The 15,365-nt window shown below is 37.9% G+C and overlaps 1 protein-coding gene across 2 annotated transcripts in view; it reads left to right on the forward strand.

The window, feature by feature from the left end:
* Positions 1-15,365, forward strand: part of OSR1 (odd-skipped related transcription factor 1) — a 98,411-nt gene that overhangs the window by 41,772 nt on the left and 41,274 nt on the right. Inside the window, exon 1 of one of the 2 annotated variants that reach the window (XM_070574359.1) lies at positions 6,631-6,720. The exons of the other annotated variant lie outside the window; for it this stretch is intronic. The gene's annotated coding sequence lies outside the window, so the exon portion shown is untranslated. Of the gene's footprint in view, positions 1-6,630; positions 6,721-15,365 lie in introns of those variants that run through there. 2 annotated transcript variants of the gene reach the window in all.

Raw genomic sequence — 15,365 nt, forward strand, 5'->3', positions numbered from 1 at the left:
CTCTCCGTTCTTCACCTTGAGTAATTTCTATTGCCCTGTCTTCAAGTTACTGATGCTTCCTTTGCCTTGTCCTTTTTAGCTGTTAAATTCATCTGCAGATTTTTTTTTTACTTTCTGAAATAGTATTTTTTGGGTCTAGAATTTCCTTTTTTGTTCCTATTTCTATTCTATGATTTCTTATTTCTCTGCTGAGATTTTTATTCGTGGAAAGCATGCTCTTTTTCTTCATTGAGCATGGCTATAATAACAACTTTAAAATCCTTGCTTGTTAGTTCCAACATCTGGTTTATCTCAGCGTAGGACTCAATTGATTTTCTTTTCTCTTGAAAATGTATTCCATTTTTTTGGTTCTTTGTATGTTAGATTTTAAACATGATGCTTGTATTTTCATGGCATGCAACTTGGAGATCATGTGAAAGTAGGACATATTTACAGCTCCCATCTTGGGTTCCCCTAAGGCTATACGTTCATGGGGGAGATGGTAGGAGGAATGTCACAAACTATCTTTCTCTCTCCTCTAAGTAGATATAATCAAATTCATGTCAATTAGATATGTTTATGTGACTGCACTGTGTGTGTGTATGTGTGTGTGTGAGTACAGTTAAACTTTTTTTTTTAAAGATTTTATTTTTTTCCTTCTTCTCCCCAAAGCCCCTGGTACATAGTTGTATATTCTTCGTTGTGGGTCCTTCTAGTTGTGTCACATGGGACACTGCCTCAGCGTGGTTTGATGAGCAGTGCCATGTCTGTGCCCAGGATTCGAATCAACGAAACACTGGGCTGTCTGCAGCGGAGTGCGGGAACTTAACCACTCGGCCACTGGGCCAGCCCCGAGTATAGTTAAACTTTTAAAAACTGTTTGTATGTTGCTATCATCTTTGAAGATTACACAGAACTTTCCAGTAGTTATGTCACAACCAACCTTAAGGTAAAATATATTTCCCAAATATCAAAAACTTGTCTTCAAATGAGCCCAAGAGACTTTCTTTAAAATCACGAAGAAGTTCATAAACAAAGGCAGATTTGCTTTCAATTTTTGGAAATTCAGTTTATGCCAGTCAACTTTTAAATGTCAATCATGCATCAAAGAGATGAAGCCAAAGTCATTTTAACTTGTGGAAGATACTGCTGAACACTCACTGCCTTATCTGAGTGGAAGGAAAGAACGTCCCCATATCACTGCTTTTGTGATTTATGTAGGGAATTTGTTTGCAATACTTCAATATGGTACTAAGAGGTGACAATCCTTGGCAGAAGATGCTATTTGTATGTGAAAAAATTCTGTTCTCCTTCTCAGTACTTTCTCCCTTATGCTAAAGTTGCTCCGTTAGACTCACTTATTTCCTTAGAAAAATGTTGATAATTATCTAAGCTGCATGATGACTACAGAGAATCCATTATACTTATTCTCTGTACTTTTGTTTGTGTTTGAAAATTTCTGTAATATAAAGTAAAAGAAATTACTTCTTTGTGGTTAAGACATAGAATCACCTATTAAAAATTTCAATGAATTTCCAGAGGGAGATGATTCTTAGTATAATGCTTCAGAACATCCCATTTTGGGCATAAATATGAGCTTTGGAGATTGACTGCTACATTTGAATTCTGACTCTGTGTGACCTTTGTAAAATTAATTAACCTCTCTGTGCCTTGGTTTCCCCTTTCTCTTCCCCTTCCTCTTCCCTACTCCCATCCCCTTCCTGTTTCCTTTCATTTTCTTCTCCTCTCCTCTCCTTCTCATAAAATTGCAAAAGAGCCAGTGCTGGGTACTGGATAAAGCACTGAATGTGGCATTAGCCTGAGTTCAATCCTGACTCTGATTTTGTCAATCTCAATGTGTGAACTTGGCAGCTGAGGGCCAGTTTCCCATCCATATAATGAAAAGCTTAGATTGAATGGTGTCTGAATCTATTCTCCAGCATACAGATGTTGACTTCTCTAAGGGGACAACCAGTAGACACCTTTCTTCCATATCTGGATTCAAAAAGAAACAAAACAATAAAGAAAACAAAATGAAAGATAGAATCAGCAGCTTGTAGAAATAAAACACCACCTGTAAAACTAATAAAGACTACGTGGAGAGATATGGTGCAGTGTGAGAATCCATTGGATTTGCTAATACCCATCTAGTCACAGGCTATGCTGGACCAGAGCAGCCTCTCCATTTCTTTGAGGAGCATCAGAGAACATGTGCCATTTGACAGCATTCTGGCCAAAAAAGAGTGAGCAGAAGCGTATGTGGGTCAGCCAGAAAGTCTCCATGAAACGGAGGTGGGATGCATCCTTCTTTCCTTCCTACTTCTGCTATCCTGGAATGAGCTTATGATGTTTGGCGCTCTTGAAGCTATTTTACACTATGAAATTTTTCATAATATCCTCTTAATAACTTGGGATCTATAGTAATATCTCTTTTCATTTCTGACACAGAGTATTCATGTTTTATCACTTTTAAATCAGTCTTGCTAGGGGTTTTTCAATTTTATCAATCTTTTCAAAAGACTCTATTTTTTGATTTGGTGATTTTCGTTGTTGTTTTATTTCTATTGTTATTTTCTAGTTCCTTGATTTCTGCTCTTATCTTTATTATTTCATTGTCTATACTTTTGAGGACTAAATTTGTTCATCTTTTTCTAGCTTCTTGAGGTGAAATCTTAGATCATTAACCACAAACATTTCTTCTTTTCTAATATATGCATTAAAGCTATAAATCTTCCTAAGCACTGCCTTAGGCACATTCCACAAATTTGACTATATTATATTTTCAACATTGTTGTGTCAAAATATTTCCTAATCCTCTTTGTGATTTCTTATTTGACCCATGGACTATTTAGAGTTGTGTTGATTGATTTCCAAACATTTGTGTGTTTTCTAGATTTTTTTATTCATTTCTCATTTAGTTTCAGTGTTATGGAGCATATTGTCTATTTCACCATGAGACACATAGTTTGGAGAATGCCTATTTTGTAGTTCTTGAGTGCAGTATTCTGTAAATGTCATTTAGGTCACATTGATTAATAGTGTTATTAAAAATCTTCCATATCTGTACTTCTTTTTATGGGCTCATTCTGTCATTTATTTAGAGAAGTATGTTTACATCTGAAATTATGATTATGAAATTTCTCTTTTCATTCTGGCAATTTTGTCTTCCATGTTTTGAAGCCATATATGAAATGAATATATATTTAGAATAGTTAGGTCTCTGTCTTAAATTGACTCTTTTATCATTATAAAACACTATTTGCATACCTGTTAATGCTTCTTGCTTTTAATTTTTTTTAGTCATTCTGGATTTCTTATGGCTGGTATCTGCAGAGAACATCTTTTTCCATTCTTTTGTGTTCAACCTATCTCGTATTATTATATCTAAATTATGTCTCCTATAAATTGGGCTGCCGAAGTGGAGTGCGTGAACTTAACCACTCGGCCACGGGGCCAGCCCCCGTTGTATTATTTTAATAGCAACTTCAGAGGTTGCAATTTGCATCCTTAACTTAATTCATTATAACTTAAATTAGTCCTTTATTGCTTTATTAAACAACACAGAAAACTTTACAACAATGTAACTCCTGTTACCCTTTTCTTCACTTTTGTTCTCTGGTGGTCATATATTGTGATTCTACACATATTTTAAAAACCACAAGACATTGTTAAAATTGTTGCATTAAAGAATTGAGTCCTGGCCCGGTGGCATAGTGGTTGAGTTTGTGCGCTCTGCTTCTGCGGCCTGGTGTTTGCAGCTTTAGATCCCTGGCACGGACCTGGCACTGCTCATCAAGCCATGCTATGGCAGCATCTCACATAAAATAGAGGAAGATTGGCACAGATATTAGCTCAGTGACAATCTTCCTCAAGCAAAAAGAGGAAGATTGGCAATAGATGTTAGTTCAGGGCAAGTCTTCCTCACAAGAAAAAAAAAGAATTGAGTCCTTTATTTATACTCACATACCTAGGTACCCCTTCTGGAGATTCTCATTGCTTCTTCCCATTCTGTGCTGTCTTGTAGGATTATTTTCCTTCTGCCATAAGAGCTTCCTTTACTGTCTTATACCTTGAGTCTGCTGGCAGAAAATTCTGTTGACTTCAGTTTGTCTAGAAATATCTGATTTCTCATTTATTTCTGAAGGATTTTTCTTGCTAATTGTTGAATTCTAGGTTGTCTTTTAGCTCTTTAAACATGTTATTTCAATGTCTGCTGACCTCCATAGTTTTTGTCGAAAGGTCTGCTATAATTTGCATCATTGCTCCTTGAAGGCAATTTGTCTTTTCATCCCCCCCTATGGTGGCTTTTACAGTGTTTTCTTTATCTTTCGTTTCCAAGTTCCTTTTGTGGGTTAATGTGCTTCATCAGTTATGTAAAATAATTGGCTATTATCCTTTTTGTTTTATTTTCTCTCTCCTCACTTTTAGGTATTTGAATTATATATGTTAGAACATTTGGCGGTGTTCTACACACCTTTCAAGCTTGATTCTTTTTTTTAATTCATTTTTTCCTCTGTGCTTTAATTTTGATAATTTCTATTGATCTGTATTTGACTTGATTAATTCTGTCTTCTTTTCAATCTGGTATGTTCTGAAGCTCACCCAGTGAGATCTTAATATCAGATCTTATATTTTCCAAGTCTACAATGTCCATTTTGATTCCCTTTAAAAGATTTTAGTTAATGGTCTATTGAAATCCTCTGATTTTATATCATTTTAAACCTTTTCCTCTAATTTATTTAGCATATTTATAGAGGTTATTTTCAAATCCACATCTGCTAATTTCAACAGGTGAATCATCTGTGGGTTTACTTCTATTGTCTATTTTTTTCCTTGGTTATCAGTCACATTTTTATCCATCTTATCTCTCAACTTTTAATTATATTTTATACACATGTATGAAAAAACCATAGAGACATCAACCACAGAGTTAATGTTATTTTGTCTCAGAGAGAGCTTACCCATTCTTTATTAGGCAGATAGAGTGAGGAACTGATCATCTTCATTCAATTAATGATTGAGCTGGGTCAGGGCTAGGTTGGAGTTTTAATTAGAATCGATTCATTTTTCAATTCAAATTTCATGAGTGTTAGACATGTTGCAGTTTATTTCAGGTGTTTCCCAGGATTTGGGATTCTAAACTTCAAGAGACTATAGGAAATTTTATTGTGCCTTATCAGTCTAGTCCTTCAGCCTTTCCCACTAGCCTAGCACTTAGCAAAAAGTTTCATGGGGGAAAGTGGCTCTAGGTTTGAAACTCCTCCAGACTCTGATTCATCCTTCAAGCCCATGCAAACATGAGAAGCTCTGCTAGTTTCTCTTTTTATCCAGCAGAATTCTTCTGCCTATCAAGCCTGATCTTCATTCTGTGCCGAGACTCAGTAAATTTCCCCAAGGTGGAAAACATTTCTCAATCTCTGCTCACCTAGGAAGCCCTCACTGGAATTTAATTTAATTTAAACCTCTTTGCCTTCACAACTCTCTTGTGTCTTTTAGGTCTATTGCTTTTGTAATTTATCCATTTTTTCTTGTTTTTATGAGGTGAGCAATGATCACTCACTATTTTCTACATCCTAACCTAAAGTGCAAGCCCTGCTCTTGCATTTTAAGTGACTTTGAGAATGGAAATCATATGATGAGCTTGGGAAAATGGTAAGTACGGTAGGCAAAATAACGTCCCCTGTCCCCACAAATCATCCCCATGTCTCTACCCCTGCAATCTGTACGTATATTACTCTACATGGCAAAAGAGATTTTGCAGATATGATTAAGTACCTTGAGATGGGAGATTATCCTGGATTATTTGAGTGGGTTCAATGTAATCACAAGAATCCTTAACATGGAAGAGGGAGGCAGAAGAGGAGGTCAGAGTGATGAGATGTGAGAAGTAATCAACTTGCCATTGCTGGCTTTGAAGATAAAGGAAGAGAGCCTTGAGCTGAGAAACCCAGGTGGCTTCTGGAAGCTGCAAAAGGCAAGGAAATGAATTCTTCCCTAGATCCTCCAGGGAGGAACGCAGCCCTGCTGACACCTTGATCTCGTCCCATTGAGCTCTTGTTGGACTTCTAACCTACAGCTGTAAGATAAAAACTGCATTGTTTTATATCACTGCATTTTTGGTAATTTCTTAAGGCAGCAAGAGGAAGCTATCACAGTACTATAGGAGCCCAGGACCCTGATGACAGAGTTCCCTAGACTGCTTAAACCTGGGCTTCTTTTACAAGAGAGAAAAACCATCTTCTAACTTTTTTGAGCCCCTGGCATGCTAGAATAGTCTGTATCAAACAACCAAAGCTAATCCTAACTAAGCAGTGGCCTCTCCCTCCAATCCAACCCCTGAACCGCTGACTCTACAGTCATACTCTGAGGCTTATCATCACCTGACATTCAAACTCTCTCAAAAGTTACACTCTCTACATGCTAGCTCATGTTATTCCAGTTTTGTCTCTTCAATTTATAACACTACACCTGTTATTCAAGTGCAATGTGACCTCCAATGCACTGAATAATTTACTTTTTTCCCATCCACAGGCCTGTTCTTTCTTTACTTCCCTTTCTATACTGCTTAGCTTTCACATACAAAATTTTAACCATCTTCACAATATCTTGGGTTTTTTTGCCATTATTTTCTTTTGTTATTCCTCCTGGCAGAACCCCAACCATTGCTGAGTCCAAACTGCTCTGTTTGATCTGGGACTCCAGAACATAGCGAGAGGAAAAATCACATCTTAACGGATTGAGGTAGGGGTATGTGTGTGTGTGTGTGTGTGTGTGTGTGTGTGTGTGTGTGTCCGTTGCTGTGGTCCAGAACTGCATATATATCTACCACCTTAGCATATATATCTACCACCTTAGCATCTCTACTTTGGATTCTTCAGGTAGCTCATACTCAAAATGCCCTAAATTGAATTTGAAATCTTATCCCACAAACCTGCTCCTCTCCTATTATTTCCTGTATTAGTAAATGGTACAACCATCCACCCAGTTGTTTATCTAGAAACCTGGGCATTACCTTGACATCTCCCTTTTCCTTCATTACTAATCAATTCACCAAACGCTATTGATTCTACTTTCTAATTACCTTCCATATGTATCCATATAGCTCCTTCCTTACTGCAGAATCCTTAGTCCAAGCTTCCCTCATCCTTTGCCCCTATTTCTTCTGTAGCCTATTTCACTTCTCTGTATCTACTCTTGCCACTCAACCATAATCATTGTTCATCCAGAACCCAGGTTGTTTTCTTTAACCTCTTATTACAATAAATAAATACACATGGATAAAATCAGACAGAATATTAAAATAAAATAAAAGCCATATATACAATACTTAGATGTATATGAATGTGTTACTTTGAAATGCTTCAGAAAAAAAATCACAGGCTTCATACCATTTTGTCTCTAAACACGTTAGCACACGTCTCCAAGAAAATAAGGATATGATCCTTCATAACCACAACACTATTTCTACACCTAAGAACATTTAAAATAATACCATAATATAATTTAGTAAGTAGTCTATAGTAAAATTTCCCATATGGTCTCTAAAGTTTCTTTTATAGCTGCTCCTTCTGAAGTCAGGAGCATACCTTGCTTTGATTGTGATGTCTCTTCAACATTTTTTAAAGGACTGTTGTAATAGAATATTCCCCCTTGGTCCCCATGCCCACACAGAGGTTTTTTGTGATGTTGGATTTCTAGAGAAAATAGGCCAGTTGTACAGTGTAATGTCCCATAGTCTAGATTTGCCTGTTTCCTCAAGATGATGAGGGGGTGATTTTTGGCCCTCTGGACTCCTCTGTCTTTTGTGCAAATACGCACTTCCTTCCGTTCTCACAAAACCCAACGTCATTTCTCTGCCTAGGAAACTCTTACCATCACTTCGCCTGGTTGGATCCTATTTACACTTCAGCCCTCAAATTAAATATTGCTTCTTCTGACAAATCCTTTTCGACCTGCTAAAGTAGGATACACCTCGCTTTTTACATGTTCTCAGAGATCTCAGAAATTCTCCTCCACGGCCCTTAGCGCAGTGTCATTTAATTGCCTGTTACTAATGATTTCACATGTGTCTCCCTCACCATCCTGTAAATTCTATGAGCACAGCGGCCATTCCGATCTTGTTACCTTTGTAGCCCCAACACTCATCACTGAACTGAGCTCACGCTAACCAATCAAAAATTTGATCAAGTTTCTTACTCTCTCTGTGCCTAAATTACTCTATCCATAAGAGGTGAATAATAATAATAATACTCGCCTTATAGACTTTTAAGCAGTAAACAAGATAAACCCTATAAAACCTTTAACATAGTACCTGGCAAACAGAAAGAGGCCAGGAATGGAAATTCATGGTAATGAATTTAGTAATTCTGAAAAAAATGCCATTTTTCAGAATTACTAAAAGTTCAATATGCAGATATCGTTTGCCATTTGTACACACACAATTTGTAATTTATTAGAATGTTTACAATCTCTTACTCAAAGCTGCCATTCACCTAAAATGTGTATTCCAGTGTCTCTTGGTTGATAGGCTCAGCTGTCACACAGTATTTCTTTGGCCAGTGTTTCAGAAGAAATACCTGTAATTTGTGTTAGGAGAATAAGATACAGACAAGAGAGTAGAAGATGATTTTCCATTGCATAATTTAATTAATTTGTGTATTTATTTGAGTGCCAGGAGTATTGTATTCGTGACAGTTCATCAATGATTGTATTAATTAATTATTTTGACATGTAGTTGACTTATCTCTTGGAGAAAAATAATACATTTCAAACTTAATTTCCCACTGTGTCAAAATCTTGTAGACGGGATTGCTTGGCACCAGGGTGCAGAATCCCAAACACATGGAATAGTTAAAAACCAACTCTCATTAATGATTTGATTGCCTCAGCTCCATTTGTAATGTAAATCCTTCAGGGATGCTTTCTATTCTTAGAAGAAAAGTCACAGTCTGGAGGTGCGTCACCTTCACAATCAGCACCCCTTTTAGCTCCTAATGTGGAACATATGGTGGTTGAAGAGGTTACAGTGTTACAAAAATGTCATTACAGAATTTCTCTATGTTCACATGTATCATCTGTCATGTAATTGTTTGTTTTACAGCCCATACCTATAATGGGCTAAGTGGGGACTATTTATATCAGTTCACAATGAGTGCCTTTAATTAGTATTTCATGCAACTGGAACATGTTAAGAAAGCTGACACAAATCTGGCTGGGTTGGGAGATTCCATGTGAATTTCATTACGGAATTGCTAAGATATTACAGTTGCACAGGTACCAAGGTTTCTTCAGCTGCCATAAATGCTGTGTAAGTTCAACATGTGTGAAAATGACAAACCATCACATTGGGTCTCACTCAGCTGATGGACAGGTGCAACTTGTCCACTTTGTACCCTAACCCCAAATTCCTCATGAAAGCTCATCCAGGGGCCTGCATAGGCATGCAGATAACACATCACAGAGTTGTGCAAACCTTGGGAAGAATGCCGGAAAAAGAAACAATGGGCAAAGCCTTTGTGGTACAAGTGCTTAATGCTCAATGAGAGGTTGGCAGTTGGATAAAGTATTTTTGTTAACTGGTGCAAATGGTTTCATTTTCCCTATTCTCATTTTTAGACACTTTTATTGATTCAAAGACACCTCATCAACATCCTAGATGCACTAATGCAAAACTGGGTTTAGTAGACAATGAAGACTTAGTTACATGTCTAGACCTATAAGAAAGCATCTCCAATTAAAATATTGAAGAAGAGAGCTGTGTCAGCAAACCATCCTTTGATTCCTTTGAAAAGGAATCCCCACCTCTGACTACAATAGAGGCTGGCAGGCCATTCTAAACAAACTCTGAGCAAGTCCACATGACGTGCCCTCTCTCCCTTTTAGGATTTTGTAAGGTATGCACAGTATATTCAATCTGTCATCTTGGTTTACAGAATCAGACAACATTTTCACATGTTGATCTCAACTTCAGAAAGAATGCTAATTGTTTTGTCAAACTAAAATGAATTTTCAAACAGTGAAGTTTTATAATTTTTTTTTCATGGTGATTTATTACTGGGTGGAAAAACAATCCTTTTTTTTGACAACATGGTCAGTGTTACTCACAGAAGTTAGTAATAGCTTTATGATGTTTTCTGTGAAATCTTTAAAGTACTGTTTAGTGATGATTTATGGAATTTCTGGTGGGTATAACTTGTGTTCAGAAGCTGCTTGTGCAGGCCAAAGTGTCGTTGGTTGGTAAATATACCCCAGACCACTAAATTTCTCTTTCCATCACAGAAAATCCAAGAGTCTGAACCACTGGAAAATTACTCATAGGTCCCTGCATCTGGTCACCTATATTAACCCAAAGTGCATAGATTAGGACAGTAGTTGCTGGTGAACATGCGTCACCTCTGCCCGACAACAAATTCAGGAGGTCTTATTCGTAACTGTCCTCCTCATTCTCATTTCCTCTGGGCAGCAAGAGGACAAACACCTAGTACACATGTTCTTACCACATCTTTAGCCATGCTGGTCTCTCTGCAAGCTTTGTGCTGTGGATTTTATTCATTTCCAGAGAAAACCATCAACTTCTCTGTCTGCATCAGTAGCAGGATCTCTATGTATGACTCTGTCTACTTCCACATCTACTAGACGACATCATCTATATGCACATAGTCATAACTGACCTCTGACTTTAGACAACACATTCACTTTGAGTCTCTTTAGGTCTCAAGATTTTAGTTGTATCTGATATAAGCAGCAGATAGTTGATTGTGAGTTTTTAATGCAAACAGCAGCTCTCTTTTTCTTACAGAAGTCTTGTCCTCATTATATTTGCTGTTACATTCAAATGATGGTTATCATCTTTCAGTGTTCTGCATTTATATATGATGTGATTCTTGTATATCTCTTTTTGCATAAGTGGTATCCATAGTAACTTGTACATTTTTCATTTCAATTGAAATCAGATATGAATATAAACTTCCTTTATTTTTGTGTTTTTCAAACATATTTAGCATTAACACTTCAACACAAATACTTTAATTATTTCCTCTATTGGTCACATTAAAAAGTAGATTTTTGAAGTCCTATTAAGGCGATGTATGGCACCTTGCTGCCTCCAAGTCAAGATACAGAATGTAGCACAGAACAAGATAAAAATAAAAGATTTCACATATAGAATATATCCACGGCCTGTATTGAGCTTTTGGGGTCTCTGAGGTTACTCTAAGTCCTCTTCTGCCCGTAAGAGCCCCTCCAGGGTTGGTTCATGCATCCTCACTGAAAACAAAGCCTGGGGTTGCAGCCTGCACAGGATAGCTGACTTTCATTGGATTTCTGGTGACATCAAATAAATGCCATGGTCATACTGACTGGATGCATGCAGAACAATCCAGTGAGGGAAAAAGAGCAGATAGTATCATCTCTGAGCTGGGAGTTCTTGTTCCAGTGCAGGAAAGTCCCTATTGAACAAGTGGACACTGGACTAGAATAGGAGAGGGAAGCAGAAATGGATATATCAGGAAACAGACCCAAACCACTAAACTGAATGGCATATGGGACGTAATGAACAGGGAGGTGAGATATACGGCAGGGCTGGGGCTCAGGATGGTGAATGATGCAGGCTAGGAATTAGCTCTAATGCTCCAGGTATATGGTCTTCTTACTAATTGAGTCCATTGTACCAAGCCAGAATCTTGGTGATATGCTGACCCAATTTAATGAGAGAAAGTGTCAGGATGTTTTTTTGGGAACCTTAGGCAAACTGGAGGATCATGGTGCCATGAAAAGGCCCTCAATAACTGCTTGTTTAATTGGCTTTTACTCCCTTACTAAATTCTAACCAAATAAAATATCCTAGGCAAATGATGATTGAGACAGAAATGTATCTCTAAAAAGAATTTAGAATAACTATGATGGCACACAAAATAATAGAGCATCTTCTATCTAATATATCACCTGTATTAATAAAGTTCAAAGACCTTTTATTCTGAAATCACCGAGAGTTGGATAACAAAAAAGTTTGTCTTACATGTAAGTCAAGTAGGGATTAGGTTCTGGCTAATCCCCTTAAAATCTCTTATTGAATAGAGAAATTGAACCAGGAAGAGTTTAAGTACTATGAAGACAAAACCATTCTAACTTGTTTCATTTGCTTGGGTTTGTAAACGTGCATACACATCAACTAGATCAAATTGGAAGGAAGACAATGTAGTTGATACCAATAAAATCCTCTGCCAAAAATGATCACTAGAAATACAGTAGCTTGTAAACTAAATATGCTTAAAGCAGCAGAAAACTATGACAACCAATGTATTATATGAGATTGTATGATTAAATCTAACTATGTGGATTCAATTATAATTGCAGATGTAGGAGTGGGTACATTGGCCAACAGACTTGCCAAGCTCAGCATGCACAATAAAGTAACAAAAGCTGGGACCACAGCATGAAAAGAATCTCTTTGATAGCATGCTGCCCCAGGAGAATAATTATTGCGAGGTGGACTAGGGCTAGAACAGGCTAGAATATGATTAGATATGATGATGATTAGATGGCTCCTTGCACAGTTAAAGGAGTGCATAACAAATACTTGAAATACCAAGTACAGCACTGTCAATAAGGCCGTGCCCTGCAGCTTGTTCATGGGCTGATTTAAGACAGCAGAGCTCACCACTGTCTCTGCCACTATGCTGGCATAATTGATGACACTCCTGGGGGCGGGGACAAGAAGGGGATGTATGTGTGCCTGAATTAATAAATGGCTTCTTTGCAAATAGTATGACTTTCAATCAATAGACTCAATATCTCCTTAATCCCTTGAACTTTTTCTTTATTAGGGCTTCAGTATGTATTCTGTTTTATTGACTGGATTCTTCACTTTGGAGACTCTACTCACCTTTAGGTCAGATTATCACCCCTTTTCTAATTGCTTTAATATCTTGATCTTTTTTTCCCCTCCATGTCCATTACGATTATTTTAGACCTTTTCTACGTCCCAGTAATTCAGTTTTAAGTAGTCAGCTCTGTTACAATCTGTTTCTAATTAATTCTATTTTCTGTGATATAGAAAATATAATTAACTAGTGTTAAGTGATGTTTTGGTCCCTGGTTTGTTTTCTTAACTCTAGAAACTCTCTTTCTATCTTATTCTGTTGTTTGAACATCTCATTTCTGAGATTGCCTTGACTGGATCCTTTGTCTTTCTTTTGCACCTGGTATCCCGTTTGTCTCTCATCTGTTATCATCAGCTTCAACATCTTCTCTTCCTACAATGTATTTGCAAGCTTTTCTCAACCTTTTTCGTGTTTAAGTTGAGCAGCTCCATCCAGCTCTTCTTTTCTTTGTATTGATACAGCATGGGTAAACTCTCTTCAAGTCCCTTCCCATCTTGGCTGAGAGCTGTCTTTCCTCTTGAAGGTGCAGTCCGGGGGGTTTTCTGTACCCTCAAGCCCAGAGGAGGGAGAAAAGGGGTCAGCAGTTTGAGAAAAACCTCAGCCAGGTGTATGTGCAGCCTTAGTTTGCAGTTGGATTTTAACTCTCATCTTGGGTTTTGTTAAACTATCCTTTCCGCCAAATCCCACAGATAATTTTGTGTAGGAATATCCTTACATTGTGGTTTGATCCATTGAGCTTTTCAATGTTCCTTGTAACGCATTGAAGCATGAAATTATTATTTGTATCCAAAGGACAAATAGAAAACTGAAAAATTAAAAGTAATGATTTCTTAATAGATGTCTATAAAATGTCACATTATGCCAAATGTTTTCATTGTTAAGTTTGATATTAGTAAAAAAAAAAAAATCCGTTATATTTGAAAGGAATTACAGGTTCAATTTTTGTATTTTGTAAGAATTCCTGAACTTGCATGATTATTCTGAATTAATTACTATAATTTTTAAATGTAATAAACTACTTGAAACAAAAATAGCTTTAAAAATAAAATATAAAGGAATTTCCAAAAAACTTACAGGCAAAATTTATATTTAATGGAGGATGAAGGTGAATTTTAATATATTTGTTGTATTAGAGTAGAAATTCCAAAATAAGATTGTCTAGGAACTACAAGCATATAAATGTCCCAGTATTCTTGGGCTGCAGTTGTATTCCCAGTCCAGTCAAAGGGTGCTGAATCCTCTGCTTCAGTCAGAGAATTGCCTGTCATCATTCTGTTACCCAACCTCACTTTTCTGATGCCAGCAGCCATTTCAACATTCTTCCAAGTGAAACAGGGAAAAGAAATAGTGTAAATGCTTGTAATAGATCCACGTCATACTTATGGTGGCCCAAAATCTTTGGAAAGCCTCTCATGTAGTTTGGTATTTTCCCACATTATGGGTCCTGTGTCCCCAGCATAGGAACCGGAAACTAATTTGTTAATCTTTGTGTAGCCAAGGCATATATTCGTATATGACCCCAGTTGCCACCAGTTATACTCACCACCCCAGGCTGCAAGAAAAGAAGATGGATCTCCTAGTGAAATCTGTGCTTCTGCTGCCTATTTTGCATGCTGATGAGGAGGAAGCTCAATATAGAATCTGTTTTGCTGGTCTAAGAGGAAAATAGAGCATGGTGGAGACATGAGGTATTCAAATGCAAGGAAGGCAGAGATCCTAGCAACAGCACACCTGGTGCAGGATCTGTGTGTGTGTGGGGTCCCACAGCACCTGGGCACAGAGATGATGAGATCCCCCTTGCAATCAATTCTGTGATGTGCTTGGGTGTTGTTCCAGACTGCACAGCAGCCAGTCTGATTCTCAGCTCTCCTAGAGTTGCTGTGGGTTTTCTTCAGGAAAAAAAATTTAAAAACAAAGAGCCCAGAACTGAGGAGGAGAGTGACATCAGCAACATGGCAGAGTAAGTTGTTCCTTTTGTCTCTCCCCTCTAAGTTACAACTAAATGGGCATTCGTTAATCAACAGAGGACTCCCTACACAGCACAATAGAATTCCTGAGAGATCCAGAGAGCCATACATCTGAAGGTGGATGGGCTGGATCCTTGGGAAGTGGTAGAACTGAGTGAGCAGACCCCTCCTCCTCTCTGCTGACAGCAATCCAAGTTGTGGACCTCACACAACAGCCAGCATGACTGTAAAAGGAGGTAAGGGCAGCCCAACCTGTGCCCAAACACTTTCAGAGTGGTGGCCCAGCCCACAGGAGTGCCCACTGTGCCATGACAGCCCCACCGATGGGACTTCTCCTTGCTGAGTGGCAGCAGCTCAGCTAGCGTGAGGGAGCCCTGCCCACCAAATGAAGTGGCTCAGCCAAGCCGCTCGTGAGTGCAGAGCCAGCATATGTGTAAAAGAAGTGCCTTTCCTCTACCACCTAGTGCAGCAGCTTGGTCTGTCCCCTGCTGAGCACAGTGGTTCCCTACATAAGAGTGACCTGCTGGTAGAGCACAGG

Source organism: Equus przewalskii, chromosome 14 (genome assembly GCF_037783145.1).
Source record: "Equus przewalskii isolate Varuska chromosome 14, EquPr2, whole genome shotgun sequence".
NCBI lineage: Eukaryota > Metazoa > Chordata > Mammalia > Perissodactyla > Equidae > Equus > Equus przewalskii.